Below are 15,368 nucleotides of genomic sequence, written 5' to 3'. Positions count from 1 at the left end.
AAGAGTGAGAGGAGAAAGATGGACAGAGGTGGAAGTGGGGGGGCTGGCGTTGGCAGTGGAGCTCTGGCACGGTCAAGTACAGGACATCAGGTAGACATGGAAGAGAGAGGAGCTGGATACCTGTGACTCAGAGCCGCACGCCTCTCTACCAGAAATTCCTAGTATATTTTTGAAGGAATGACCTATAACTAAAAATAATTAAAATCCTTTGGCCTAGTTTTTCTCTCACGTCCTGTATACATATGCAATTGTCCATGAAGAGGTTGTCTTTATTTAAAAAATTCTCAGTATAAAAAGCCAAAACCAAAACCCAAAAACACTTCCTTTGTGCTAGACTCTGAGATACAGAGAAGATAAAGGCTTAATTAGTGGGTGGATTCTTGTGGACTTTTTTTCCTCCCTGCTCAGATTGCCCAGTTGCCCAGGCAGCCAAAGACAAGAGATTGTAAAAGTGTTTGGTGCAGATGAGTGATGCTGTTCTCTACCTTTGCTGCCTTGATCTGCAAAATGAACATGGGGGCAGGGAGAGGGGGCAGGAGAAAGGAGGAAGCAAGATTATCTTAAATTATCCAAATGCCCCCCAGCTTCCTGTCTTAGCTGTGCATTCATAAGTGGTTTCAGAGGAAAATAAATTGACAATTTAACAGGTTGTGTAATATCTGGAGGGGGCAGATAATCGATACCTGTCGTATTTGCCACCATACTCATTCTTGAAGGCTCCGGGTTGCTGCAATGTTGTACCAACTCTTTGTTTACCCTCCACGCCCTAAAAAGTGGTAATGATGGCATTGCTTTTGTTGCTTGGAATTCAAGGCAGGTGAAATTGCAGGACGTGAGAGAGTCTATCCATTTAATTTCCTCTGGAAAAGTAGTCCTACTTGTTTAAGTAACAGCCAAACTTGAGAGGATGGATTGAGAAAAAGAGTAAAATCCCTTAGCCATACATTTTGAACTGTAAAATAAATGTGCTGAAAAGAAAATTGAGAGCCTGAATTGGGAACCAGGCATATTGGCTCATTAATGTGGTATTAAAAAAAATAGATATAAGGAGAGGAGGGCAGAAGGAAGGAAGGACAGGAGGACGGAAGGAAGACATTAGTTATACATATTAAGCTTTCTTCCTTTTTTCTTATTTGCCAGAAGCTTCTACTCCTCTCTAGAGAATTCCAACTCTTCCTTCATAATCTAGTGAAAATGTCACTTGCTCTGAGAAGCCGTTCAGATCTCTTCAGAGAGCTCCTTAGTTGCTTTTCCACACAGCCATAACCATTTGTCATTTGTACCCCTGTTGAATTGGGGAGACAAATTTTAAAGGGTAAACTCTGTACAGTGTAATAAGTAATGCTCTTACAGATTCTGTGATTTAGACATTGCTGTAGTATGACCTTTCTACAAATAGTCTATGAAGGTCCTCAATTAATGCTCGCTGGCAAGAAAACAGAGCAGGCTAGAGTGTTATTCTCTAGGACTTACCATTCCTTCAGAAGGAGTGAGGGATATAGCTGAAGTAAGGAGAAAATCTCCCCATCAGTTTTCTATTCCAAGCATTGTGTCTGGGAGAACTTCCACCATCATCTTCTCTAGAGCTCCACTGCCTGGCCTTGTTTCCTTGGGACACATCACACCATCTGGAATCATCTTCTGTATCGTTTACATGGGTGTGCGTTTTTCTCCCTAGAATGTGGCTCTACAAAGGCAAGGATTTAGCCTCTCATTTACCACCACATCCCAGGCATGGAACAGAGCAACGTGTACTGTATATTCCAGTATTCACCAACTGGCAGTTATTGCTTGGATGAAAAGCAAAACACCAATGAGGAACGTAATTTAAGAATTATGGGGGCTGGTTAGAGAAGCCTCTTCCTCTCTTGGGGATATTTGTGGGGTGCTGAAGCTCTGCAAGGGACCTGGAAGTGATGGTGAACATGCCACCTGGGCACCCCTCTACCAAACCAGATACATCTCAGAGTAAAATATAGATGCTTGGACTAGCATCAAACCACCTGACTGTCAAGAACATCGGCCATCTTGAGAGGAACCACCAAATAATTCTTATAGACCATGGTCACAGATTTTTGTCATTTATTATTTTCTCACATAGCTCCGCAAAGGTATTAACTCTAATGGTCTTAAAGTGAAAAAGTGGAGTGGGATGGAGCAGAGGAGCAGGGAAGACAGATATTGAAAACACATTTTGTAGATGATCTTGGACTTGGGACTGCAAGATAGACCTGGTGGGAGTGTTTCACCTCTAGGGAGCTTAGCAGCCATCAATGCCATTCCAAGGTAACCTCCTCCATGGTCATTTCTGATGACCACAGTCTTTATTTTGCTCTTGCTAGTTTGAATTCTTTATGGAATTGGCAACTCTGATGTGAGGCCGTATTTGGAGACTAACTTAAGCTAGTGCCTTCCCCCGCAAGTCTCTGCGGTGGGTTTCTTGCTCACTATGATTAGATGCGGGGCCTTATGAATTCGTCTATTTCCTCAGCAGCATCAGCAGGCTGAGCTGTCACTTCAGATGTGATGGATGACGGATGCTCAAGCACACAGATGCCCTTGGCCACAGCGCTACGTGCAGCTAGTCTCATTTAGTCAGTAAATAACTGCCTCGGGGTCAATATTATTTTATAGTCCAGGACACTGAGGGACAGAGAGGTTGACTCATCTACCTAAAGTCATACAGCTCATAACAGATAGAGCCAGGACTCTCCCAGGATTCAGCCTGTGCCTTTTCTCCTAAACCTGACTCAGAGAATGTCATCCTGGCAGCACAATACTCAAAGCCAGGCCCAGTGGCCATTGATGATAGAAATGGAATCCTGCCTCTAAAATATTTCCTATCAGATTGATAACATGCATCTCGGCTTCAGGCTGGCTTCCAAGGCCTGCAACAGCTGGCATTCCACCCTGGGGACCATTAATAGGAGGTTACGAGTGGGGGGACTCTGGGTCCCCATAATAGTGCCAAAATTAAATAAGCACAGGACAGGGAGTTGTGCTCTGTTGTGTTCTGTGTTGGGACTCAGGGCAGTTGAGGGAAGAAACAGGCAGAGGCAGCTGGCAAGAGGCCTGAAGTCCCCGCGGCATGAACACTAGCCCTTCCCTTGTGTTCATCCAGTGCAGTGTATTAGCTTCCTGGGGAGAAAAGACACATTACCCTTATTTTATGAAGATGTTTTTATTTCTAGATGTTTGCATTTTAAAGTACTTTTTTCCTTAACAGGAAGAACCCCATAGTATTTATCTATTTTAAAAAAAACTTTTAAAAATGAAGTAGCGTAGTGTTACATCCTTGTTAATTTTTTGACAGAGGGTTTCTCCTTTCTGGTGTGGTTACTGTGGCTCTCCCCCAACCAACTCACCCATGGTCCCCCTGTTATAGGACAGGGAGAGGGGCAGCCCAAACCCCGCAAACCTGCCTATTCTAAATGGGTTCTGCCATCCGCCGCATCAACAGAAAACATAGGAGACTTTAAGGGGAAGGAACTTTAATAAAACTAGGAAACAATACAGGTAAGGCAGAGTCTAGTTTCTAAATGAAGCACCCAAAGTTACCCGTCCCCTCGTGGGTAAAAGTCCATCCAAATGGGACTGGCCCAGAGCAAGGCCCCAAAGCCTGCCACAAGTTTAAAGCATCTTCCAGTAGGGACCCACAGAAAAGGGCCAGAAACAACCAGACAAGCCCGGAAGGAAAAGAGCAAAATCAACATCAAGATAAAAGCTGCCATTGTCACCTCCCCACGGGTCTCACCCACATCTGTGTCACCCAGTCCACGACCAAAAGACAAGCGCAGTTTCTTCACGTGTCTCTAGGCTCCATGCGCCTCCTCCAGGTCTCCTGGCTCCATCCTGCTTCCTTCCTCAGTCTCTTTTGCAGCTTCTCCTCTTCCTGCTCAGCTCCACCCTCCCTTGGGTGGGGCAGGGAACCTCCCCCTTTCCTGGGGACCACCCTGTTACACCCCCACCATAGTCTCCAGGGTGCTAATTTTTAAGTCACTTGTCTTTGTAAACAGAGAATGGCAAAGAAGAAAATACAAGGCCCATAGAGGAAGAAGCTGGATACAGCAAATATTGTATTTTTCCTGTTAGAGATGTTTTTTTTTAAGCATGCCTAGGATCATGCTTTATTTAGATGCAGTTTTGAACCCTGATTTATTCATTTAACACATTGGATGTTTCCTTCTCATGTCCTCAGATATTCCTCATGGGCATAGTTTTTGTTGACAGCATCACAATTACTTTTGGGACACACCATCACTTGCTGCCATTTTTCTAACACTGGGCATTCGGATTCTTTTCATTCATCTTTCACTGTGTAGCGAGTGCAGTGGTCTATGCTTTCGGGGTGGTCATTGGAAGGACACCAACTTGCTAATCATCGGAAGATCACCTTGAATAGTCATTCTGAATGTCCGTGTATTGTCATGCAATGACACCACTGGAGCTTCGCAGAACCTCCCCTAGGAAGTCATTATGGCTGAACAATGGTCCCTGAGGACTTAAAACATAGTTTTTGTCACATTTGTGCTTTCAAGGAAAGAATTGTCCTTCCCCCAATGAGTTTCCTGAACGCAGTTGTCCAGGAAAAGCTGTGGGGAAACAAGATCTCTTAATGATGTGCTATCAATGGTCTTAAGGCTGACTTCCACGTTACAGAGACTTGGAAATAATATTCTCTGGCATTTGTGTGCTTTCTTGTGGATTATTCCTGTGCAATGATGATGTTCATGCCTCCAGGAGAGTTGACATACAAGCCTGAAGTGCAGACTGTCATTGTTGAAAGCATCATGAGGATGTAAATTTAATCCAACTTTCCTCTCTGGCAAAGTGTTTGCTTCCTTTTTAATTTATTCAGTGTCTAATTCTTAACACCAACACCAGCCCTAAGGAGCAGGCTAGTGAAGTTACTGCCGCTATTTATTTTTTTTAAATAAGATTGAGACAGAGGTGAATAGCTATCTAAGGAGACAGCTACAAAATGTGTCAATTCAGTTCTGTGTTTCGATTTCTCCTTCGTCTCCAAAGTCACCCTCCATGGTAGTGATACTACTGGTGAGAAGATACTCACAGCAACAACATGGGCAAATAGCATTTTCTTAGTTTGATGGAAAACATCTTAGAAAAAAATCTGCCATGCCTATGAATCTATATCAGATGGCGGAAGAAAAACGAATGTGTTTGCTGCCCAGACGCAGCTTCCAGACAGCTGTTTGCCAGCCGGCAGGCTTCCACCAGACCTTCCTGAGCACACGTCTTGGATCTGCTTCAAGAAGTGGCTTTTAATTGACTTTTGGATTATAGATCCCTTTGAGACCCTGGCGGAAGCTGTGCATGCCTGCAAGAAAAAAATGCACGGACTCCCACATTTTGATACACAATTTCATGAGGTTTATGTCACCCCTGAAGCCAGGTTAAAGCCAAACAAAATTGAAAAAAGAAAAAAAAAAAAGCTCCTCTGAACAGATCCAAATACTCTCTAAAAAAGAAAGGTCCAGAGAAATAACAGTTTCGCTTGAATGATTTAACAAGTGTGGACAGAGCTCGGGTTGGAATTCCAGTGATAAATATGGTGTCTCCCAAACTTTAAGGACTTTCTCTTACAGTGCCATGTAGTCAGGGGATATACTTAAAATACTGACCGACCCCTATAGCTTGGAAACACAACCTTTAGGTTGTGTTTTAGGTTATTTCTTTGTTACCTGGGGACTGTATTCAAAGTTACATGTTCTCTGAGATGCAGAAAAAGCAGAGCTGAGTTTCAGCACTAAATTTGCACTTCAGTGAGTGCTGAGATTTGCCTTCAGTGAGTGCTGAGTCCTTCACAGGATTAATGTTAGCTGATGTTAAGAGGATGAGAAATCTTGCTTGGAGGGGCAGGGAGCATCCAGCAAAGAGAATATGCAATCTATACACTGGCCAAGTCCTTAACCCAAGGGGCCTTTTAAAGTACAGCATGGGCAGAGGTGGCAGGCAGGGCAGGATCTGCTTTTGGATACAACTTTGTCTTCTGTCCACAGAAGGCGCAGGATGCCAGGCTGAATGAGAGGCGAGGCCATGCTGTGCTGAGGACCGGTCACCTGTGAGCTCCAGTGATGCCTTGAGTGACATTCAGCTTGAAGTTTGCTGGAAGACAGCATGATGGATTCTGGGTTCTTAGGCAAGTGCTTCAAATTTGACAATTGAGTATTGGGTGTGGTTTAAACCGCTAGCATCCAGATGGTATTTTGCAACACCATCAACCTTAAGAATCAGGGGTGTCTCCAAGTGCTGGCAGGGCCAAGGTGTAGTTTGCATATTCTCTGCAGGATGCTCCCCGCCCCACTCCATGCAAAATTTCTCATCCTTTTACTATCAGTGAACATTAATCCTGTGATTGACTCAGGGCTCACTGAATGCAAACCTACTCCTGCCTTCCAGACTCTTTGCCTCCATTTTACGATTACGCAAACTGAGTCTTTCAGGGAAAAAGTGAGGAACTCAGGGTGTGTGCAAATTTTAGTGCCTAAACTCAGTTCTGTTCCAACCCTAGGGCTATTGCATATTACTTGTTTATTGGGCCTTTAAAACAGCATCTTTATATGTATTTTTTTTTAGCAACTTCCTAAAATATATTCTTTTTTTCTGCCCCATCAAAAGCTTCATGTTGGAGCAGATTGAATCAGTTGCATGCTTGTAGGGAAACCAGAACTGCCTCCTTAATATACACCTTCTGAAGTGAACTTTGCTGAATAGGCTATAGGCAGACTCTTGGGCTTGGGTGCAAACAAGCCTCCTGCGTCAGTGGATCTCACCTTGGCCATGCAGCAGAGGATCATTTCATGGCCAAGGTGACCACTTCTATGAGACACGCAGCTCTGTGGGATTCCTCAGCATTTCATTGTCGCGTTTTATTGCCAAACCTTTCCAAAATGGCAAAAGAGACATGCTCTCCATCTTGGTGTTTCTCAATGCAAACATTAGCTTGCAGTGTTTTATTGTCTCTCACCCTCAAAGAAACCTGCTATTGAAACTTTGGATGTGGAGGCAAGCCTCTAGCACCCAATCCATTTACTGCAATTCCCTTAATTGTTAACTCACCCCAGCTGCTTGACTTTCTGCACTGTGTTTGTACTTCAGTTGAGTTCTGGAATAGGTAATGTTCTCTGGATTGTGTCAATAGGATTATCACAAATCCTCTTTCTAATAGCTCTGTGCATATTGGCATAGGTTGAAGTACTAGTTTCAGCTGCCAGACTGTTCATGTTCATTAATATCTGCATATAAAAACCAGGCTTTTAGTTGCATACGGATTAAAACATGATGTGGGTTTTCCTACAGTTTATAGTCCTCAAAGTAAAGATACAAAGGGGCTGCTTTCCTTGAGCTCTCTTCATGTGTGCTTAAAAATGTAGTTTTTTTTTCTGATTATTGAAAGACTGTAAGCTTATTGTGAAAATTGGAAAATGTGAAATAATAAGAGCCAAAACATCATACGATCACCCAGTTGCAAATAGCTGTCCCTACATTACTACCAGGCTTTTTCTCCTAGAAGTTGGCAGCATACTTTGTTTACAGTTCCTTTTCTTTAAATGCAACATGATGATATTTACATTTTACCATGTTTAAAGGTGCTCTAAGAAGGTACTTTATTTACCATTTTTAAGGATTGTATAATATTCCATCTTGTAAGTACATCAGTCAATCTAGAGGCGATAGAGCACTTTGTTATTTTTTCTGCTGTGGATAATTCTGCTTGAAGATGTTTATGCACTGTATTGGAGGATTGCCCTCAAGTACTCTTCAGAAGTAGTAAGATTGATTCAAAGTGTTCTTTTTAAAGATTTTTGTTATAAATGAATGGTTTTCTTTCTAAAACAGTCTAACCCATGGACAATCTCGTTAACTCACTAAAAGAATGTCTAATACACTCCAGCTTTACCTGCACTGGTATACAGCTTCTCAAATTCAAGAGGCAAGAGTGGTTTCTCATTGTTATGTAAATGTAAATATATATGATTGCAGTGAGAACCAACTTTTCCATATGGTTTGTAAATGTCTTTATTTTTCTCTGTGAGCTCCCTCCTCCAGTCATTCCATGAATTCTGGTTTCAGGAAGAAGCGGAGTACTTTGAGAGCGCCGTTGTATGCAACTCATCTGTACAGAATGGAACAGAACTGCAAAGCCACGAGGTGCCTGCCTTTCCTTGTATCAAGCAGACTTGACTCCACTTAATATCAAGTAGACTCTGCCAGTGTCTAGTCCTTAGAGATTCATCAGCTTAGGGCATTTCCTTGTATTTAAGCTAATGTGAGTTTTTCTGTTAATGACTGTGGAGAACAAGTCTTAAATTTAACCCCTACAGAAAGCCAAAGTTTGGTTACCCATAGTGGGGTCTCAATTGAAATGACTGAAATAACATTCTGTCACTAGCCTGGGGGTTGTTCTAAAAGGTAGGCAGTCACTGGAGACACGGCCAGGCATAGAGGTGGTCCCAACCAGTCTCCTCCCGACTTCTGGCTGTCATAAGATGTCTCTGCACGAGTCTTCAGTTTAATTGGTATCTTCTTCCTCCTTCTCTGCTCCTTCCCAAAGGCAAATCAACTTGGGACATTTAAATGGCACTTTCTCTGAAGTCTACGGTTCAGTCTTATCTCCGAGAAATAAAAGCTCTATGTGATGGGGCTTACGGAACTGGAAATAGTTGACATTTAGCATTTCCCAGCTTCATGGATAGGGGTTAACATAACATGAGAGAGCTGATTTTAACCACAGTCATTGTCACCTCACTGAAGCCTGGCATGCTGTGTGTGTGTGTGTGTGTGTGTGTGTGTGTTCTTGGCTGAATGAATTCAACCCATTTGTGAAATTATTCAATAGAAAAGTCTAGACATCTGATGCGAACTTTTAATCATCTCATTGCATCCTCACGCATCCTGAGTTAAAAATAAACGTGCCCTTCTTATTGTAAATATGCTGTCAACACCTGACCAGCCCCCACTGTTGGATTATACTTTCAGAGAGAAGTTGAGTACCTTGAGACCACCACTGCATGAGGCATATTTGTACAGAATAGAACAGATCTATATGATCTTACGAAAATCAAGGCCTCGGAGGAGAAGACAACAGTGTTAACAAGAAGGTAAATGATTGGTGTCTAGGTTTCCTGACAATGCATTTTTGTATCCTAGGAGCTGTTGGGACCCACCCTCAGAAGGAGACATCCTTTGAGTTGTCGCCTCTTCTCAGAATCCCATCTATTTGCAATCTGTTGCCTGGTGCTCTTGTGACCTAGGGCATTGCATATCTGAGATGAGTGTTGGGCTAGGGGTACAATCTGTGACGTGGGAGCAGTTTTCCTCATTTTGAACCCAACTGTACAAAGACCAGTTCCCAGGTTACTTATCAGTTCCACATGCTGACCGCTGTGCTGTCCAGTGACGGTCACTGCCTCTTTTTGACCCCGACCTGGAACTGTGTATTTTGGTGCTTTGCAGAACTTCCCCTCTGGTTCAGTTTAGATTGATGTCCTTCATGAAGAAAGTTGAGATGTCCATTGGCCAGCAAGAAGTCTGGGAACTGGCATCATGTAAAGCCCATCTGACATCACTTACATCCAGGACTTCCATTGAAACCTACAGGGTCAGGCCTAGAAATCTCTGCACTGTTCTTATTCCAGGGTTACTCCTAGTCTCTGACATTCCAGGTTTACATACCACATCAATTCAGAATTAATTTCCATTGGACTATGGATCCCAACAAATATGCAAAGAAGTTGTCTTGCTGTGGTGACTCCCCTCAGGAAAGGGAGGCTTTCTCCAGCCTCCTCCAACTGTCATCATGAATAGCATTAGAGAGGATTTTCCAAATGGTTGTCAGAGCTGAGAGCCAGGACGGCATCCGCCGGGAGCCTGCATGCACTGCCTTTGGTGATGTGACCTTTTCTCCTGGGTGTCCCCTGGGGTTCCCTTTGACTGTTCAGAACCAATGACACAGGCCTCAAGCTCCAGGAAACAGTCACGTTACTCACCATCTGGTTCTCCTAGTGAATGGTGAGAAGGAGCATGATCAAGTTAGGGCCTGCCTGAACCCACTCATGGATATAGGGGGTAGCTGCACAGGGTTTGCCTCAAGACAGTCAGCCACACTGGGATTTAGGTCGCTCTCCTTTTTTGCCAGAGGACTGCTCAACAGAGACTTGTTTCTCCTTCTGGCCAAACTGTCAAAGGACTCTCATCACTAGGAAGCACAGAATAGGAGAGTCTACTGATTAGAAATTTTGAATATTCGTATTTGTTAGTTGCCATAGAAAACAGTAATTGAAAATAATGCCATAGAACTTTATAGATATTCCAATATTTTGGACAGAATTCACCCCATTATCCCAAGTTGAGGGTGGCAAGCACTTGGAACATGGGGTTCAGTTCCTCCACCTCTGCCCCGGCAGGCACTGCTGAATGGCCCCAGCATTCCCCCTCACTGGCTGCAAGGCAGCAGAGGCTCCTTCTGAACACAGTGTTCTTGGCAGCCATTATAACCAATCAGCAATGCCATGCAGAATGAAACCCATTTGCCACCCGTTCTAGTTACTGAAGTCTACTGTGTGTGAGGGAGCCCTGTGCCTCCTGGGGTGGCCTCAGCGGAAATGATCTCACATCTAATTATTTTGACTTCAGACTCACCTTCTTGGGGACACAGTTTGCTGCCCAGAGTGAATCATCCTTCTTGTTTTCCCCTCTTACCCATGTTTCTCTCTGGGTCATGTGAGTATGGCTCCAAGGGCCATACTTCTGTGGCCTTTGAAAGTCAAATCTTCATAGGAAAACAGTCCTCCCAATGACAAATAATTGAGGCTGGATCTGGTCACTGCCTCCTTCACTGTGGGGCACTGATCTGACCTTGAGCCATTTTCTCTGTTCTCTCTGCAGTGCTCCATGACCAAGTTGCTTACTTCAGAGATTTGCACACATTGTGCAGCAAATTGCAAAGAAGGTCTGGTTCCAGAAATCAGTCAAAGGCCAATTATGATTTTTAGGGGCCTTCTCCCTTGGCTGCTATGTAATCATAAAAGACTCTCCAGTGCAGTGGAGGGATGACATTTTGTAAGCTGATATCATATTTTGGGAGTGATTAAAATCTTCAGCTCAGTCACCTGCCTGACCAATGGCCTGTAGCCACGAAACAAAGTAATTACAGTCAATTTATATCCATTAAGAAAATGACTTGAAACACTATGGGCTTAGGCTCAATGGGGCTTAATCTGATTTCAGGAAGAAAAAAAAAAAAAAAGATGGACAATTAAAGGAGAGAGGAAAGGCAGAAAAGAAATTCAAATGAGAATTTTCCCCAACGCCTGAGGCCTTTTTGGTTTGTTCATTTCCATAAGGATTAATTAAGTACATGGAGAGTTGTTCTACCATGGTAGACCCGGAGGGGGTACAGAGGAAGGAGACAAGAGTGGCAACCCTGTCTTTGGAATTTGTAGCCTAGCAGGGGAGAATTACCACATGCCAAGGAAGTTGCCAGGGAACTGGTGAATTTATGTCAGCATGAATTTCTTCAATACCTTCTAGGTTCCTGGCACTGTTGGAGAAAGAAAAGGAAAATGGACTTGCGGACAGTCACTTGACTCTATGTGCTCTGAATTAAGCATTTTACATCTACTAACTTAGTCTTCACAACAACCCAACACTATATCCATTTTACAGATGAGGAAACTGAGGTGCAAAGAAGTGTAGGAACTTGTGCAACATCACACAGTCCACAAGTGGAGGAGCTGATTTGCATACAGATAGTCTGGTCCCAGAATCTGAGGTTTTAACCATTTTTCTATACTATCTTCCAAGGCCATGGGGCATTCCCCACCCTTGAGGATTTATGTTCTCCCTGGGGAGATCAGGCCTGGGTCTGTGGAATAGTTAAGCTGGAGGTGAGTGATGGGGTGATGGAGGCAGAGAAGGAAGACTTGTCAGAAAAGGGTGGAAGGGAAGGTCTGAACTGAATTCTGAGTATGAATGTGATTGTGTGTGTGTGGGGGGGGTTGGTGCTCGGCATACAGGAGTGGAGAAGGTTCTAGACCAGGAAAAGGGCAAGAGCAAAGGTGGTTGAGAACATGGATGCTGTTAATGGCTAAAGGATTTGAAGCTCCCCTGGGAAGAGGAAGCATTAAATCTAAGGCTGTCACCTCACAAGGGCAGGGCTTCTGGCCCTGGGGCTGGAGTGAGGACTTGGACAAGAGACACAAGCATGCTGCCCTCCTAAGTTTGCATTCCAACTGGGGAGACAAAATAATTTCAGGTTATGAGAGAGCTTTTGATGAAATTACAGGGTGTGAATGAATGGCTTTATGGCACCAAAGACTGTCTGGCACATGGGAAGCAAGTAGTATAAGAGGACTTTCATTTTATGCAATATCAGGTAGTGCCATCTTAGAATTCAGCATTTCAAAGGAAGCCAGGGTGTCAGATCCTCTTCCAGGTCTACCCAGGAGGCATTTCTCTTTTCTTCTTTGTTTATTGACCCCTTCTTAATCCAAATTTCAACTTCCAGTAAGGAGAAATATCCCAGTCAGTCATGATGATCTCATTCTCCCTGCTAGGGGGATGATTTAAGGCCAATCATGTGACTTGTTTTGGGCTGAGCTGGGAAGACACTTCTGGGGAGTCTGAGAACCAAGCAGGCAGAAGGCCCATGGAGAAAATAAGTCGTGCTCCCTCCACCTGGTACTCGCAAGTGGCATTGATAATGCAGTAGTAGCCTCCTTGGGGTTGTGAAGGAGGTGGCCTAGAGGGCAAGCCAGCATGCTGAGGGTGATGAGACAGAAGATAGGGGAAGGGATAAGGGCTCTTGAAGCATGTTGGGACACTGACTTTGTCATCTTGGGACCAGCCCATCATACGTCCCTCCTGGAATAGATCATGAATTGACACTTACCATTCAAGCTGTTTGCAGGTGGAGTTCTGGTTATTAGCAGCCACAGCCTCCTGACTGATAGACACAGCATCGTGACAGTGAGAGCTTGTAAGAGCTGGCCTCCAGCTTGTCACCTAGGTGGTCGATTGCAGGAGGGCGAGAGAGTTAGATCTGTTATTGATGTGCAGCTTTGAAAGATCCATGCCCACACTTGGTAGAATAATCTTTAGGGAAGTCCTTCCTGTCCCCATGGCTTGTCATGGTCTCCCCTGAGATCACAGCTCCTCAAATGTGGGCCCTCAAGAGCCCCCATAGGCCATGTGCCAAGGGCACAGGAAGCCAGGACGACACTTTGCACCAAATATGGGGGGACATGCTGGAATGCACTTTGTGAGGAGAGAGGCCGCATGGATTATACTCAGAACCGTGCAGGAGCAGTTCCTAACACACAGTGATGGCTCAACAAACGTCTGTGAAATTAAATTAGTGAATTGAGCCAAGCTGGACTATGTTGAGAATTACCCAAGCAGGGCATGAATTTTAAAAAACCAAATAGGTGAGCAAACTGGGGTTGTCTTCATATTTTCTCCCATGCATCGTATTTGGTAAAATGCTTCAGGCATTGTGTCTTAGAAGTATGCAGTTTGATGTTACCCCACCACAAGGAGGGTTTAATTAACGATATAAATAGCGATAATAATGGGATCGTTAACTTGTCACGCTCAGGCGCCCAAGTCCATCGCACACTTAGCCCTAGCACGTCAGGTTACAAATGAGGAGCCCGCGGCCCTAGAGGGCCGAGGAGAGCGGCCCAAGACCACCCAGCTGGTGACTGCAGAGCTGGGATCTGCTCAAGGCGAGTCTGGCCAGTCCTCACTGCCTCGGCTGCCCTGAGTGGGGCTTTGGAACAGGCTGCGCCCTCGTTTTTCTTTGACATCAAACCCTGTCTCTCTGTCCTCAGGGACTGCAGGGGAAGGGGCTGAGGGTGGCATTGGCCCCGCCCTGCTTCTCCGCTGCACTGTTAGCACAAGGCCAGCTCCCCCAGGAGGGTGACTGCCTGCTGCCCTGCTACACCCCCAGACGCGCCTGCACGGGCAGAAAGGGCAAGCCTGGGTGGAGTTTTCCTGTTCTCTTGTGGTAGAACGTGCAGGCTAAGGTCAAAATAAGGGGTGGGTGCAATTGTATGGGGAATATAACTGAAATGAAAATGCACACAGTGTGCAAAAATGAAAAATGATGTAAGAATTATATAAAATAAAATATTAATTAAAAAAGTGCAGATTCTCAGTTATGGAGTGAAAAATAGCCAGATGATCTCTCTCATCTCTTTATGAATCTCTCAACTGGTCTCTGGAAAACACTCCCGTGACAAGAAATAAACAAAAGGAACTCACTCCTCTCCCCACAGGAAGGTTTAGAAGACTGGAATCAATCATCCAGACCCCACCCCCTGCCAGCACACACACACACTCACACACACACCACACTACATACACACAAATCAGCTCATACATACACACACCACGCAGATCACATCACACACCACACAGACTGCATCATATATGCCACACCCACATTACACACACCCTCACACATACACAAAACACCATATACACCACATAACACACATGCACACACCTCATATACCACATCATGCATACACATCACACACACATAATTACACACCACACCACCCCACACACTCCCCATACACCGCACACCACATATACATGCACACCACATATGTCACATACACACCACACACATGCAAACACACCATACCACATACATACCACATCATAGAACACACATACCCCAGTGCTCCATTCTGCTGGAGGAACATTTACATTATCTCTGAATTATGTACCTGTGATTGATTTCTAAGGAAAAGATCAGCTGTGCAGAGCTTATGTTGCATTTTCTCTAAATCAGGGCAAATAACATTACTGCTCCAAATGTTGCTATTAGAATAAGATTTATATTTACCTAGAGAGGCTGTTCCTGAGAGAGATGCAGCGAGAAGTTTATGCTACAGACAGAATAATCTGGCCTGCTGACGTGCGATTTGCTGCAGAGGGTTGCTTGGGGTTTGGATAAATAAGATAAACATGCTGAGTGCTCGGGGTTTTCAGTAACATGATCACCATCAGGGACTCCATCTCTCTCCCTGCCTGTTCCTCCTTCTCTTTGGCTGTGAAGGAGCCAAAACCTAAAAATTTCCAAAACTGAGGATTGAGCCAAGATAGCCATGACATACGTCCACACCACACATGTCCATTATCACACAGGCATGCACTTGCACACATACTTGTACACGTGTGCACACAGGGCACACACAGCAGGGGACACCATGGGTTTGGTCCTCAGCTTGGACAGCCTGGATGGCAGGGGAACGAGACTTTTCTGGCCACAATTGTCTTTCCTTCCCTTCCAAGTAGAGCACATTAGAGCTCAGGGGAGATACCAATATATTTGC

The 15,368-nt window shown here is 44.5% G+C and overlaps 1 long non-coding RNA gene across 2 annotated transcripts in view; it reads left to right on the top strand.

Annotated features, from left to right (window-relative positions):
• The window catches only part of LOC119233579 (uncharacterized), a 257,802-nt gene that overhangs the window by 197,432 nt on the left and 45,002 nt on the right, over window positions 1–15,368 (top strand). Inside the window, exons 3-5 of one of the 2 annotated variants that reach the window (XR_005122422.2) lie at window positions 8,095–8,172; window positions 9,001–9,122; window positions 10,909–11,581. This is a non-coding gene — a long non-coding RNA (uncharacterized LOC119233579). Of the gene's footprint in view, window positions 1–8,094; window positions 8,173–9,000; window positions 9,123–10,908; window positions 11,582–15,368 lie in introns of those variants that run through there. The other variant, XR_008550107.1, reaches the window with a different exon arrangement.

Source organism: Talpa occidentalis, unplaced genomic scaffold, assembly GCF_014898055.3.
Source record: "Talpa occidentalis isolate TD23 unplaced genomic scaffold, MPIMG_talOcc4v2.1 talOcc4.8, whole genome shotgun sequence".
NCBI lineage: Eukaryota > Metazoa > Chordata > Mammalia > Eulipotyphla > Talpidae > Talpa > Talpa occidentalis.
The sequence above is the reverse complement of the archived record's forward strand: the minus strand, read 5'-3'. Positions and strand labels throughout refer to the sequence as shown.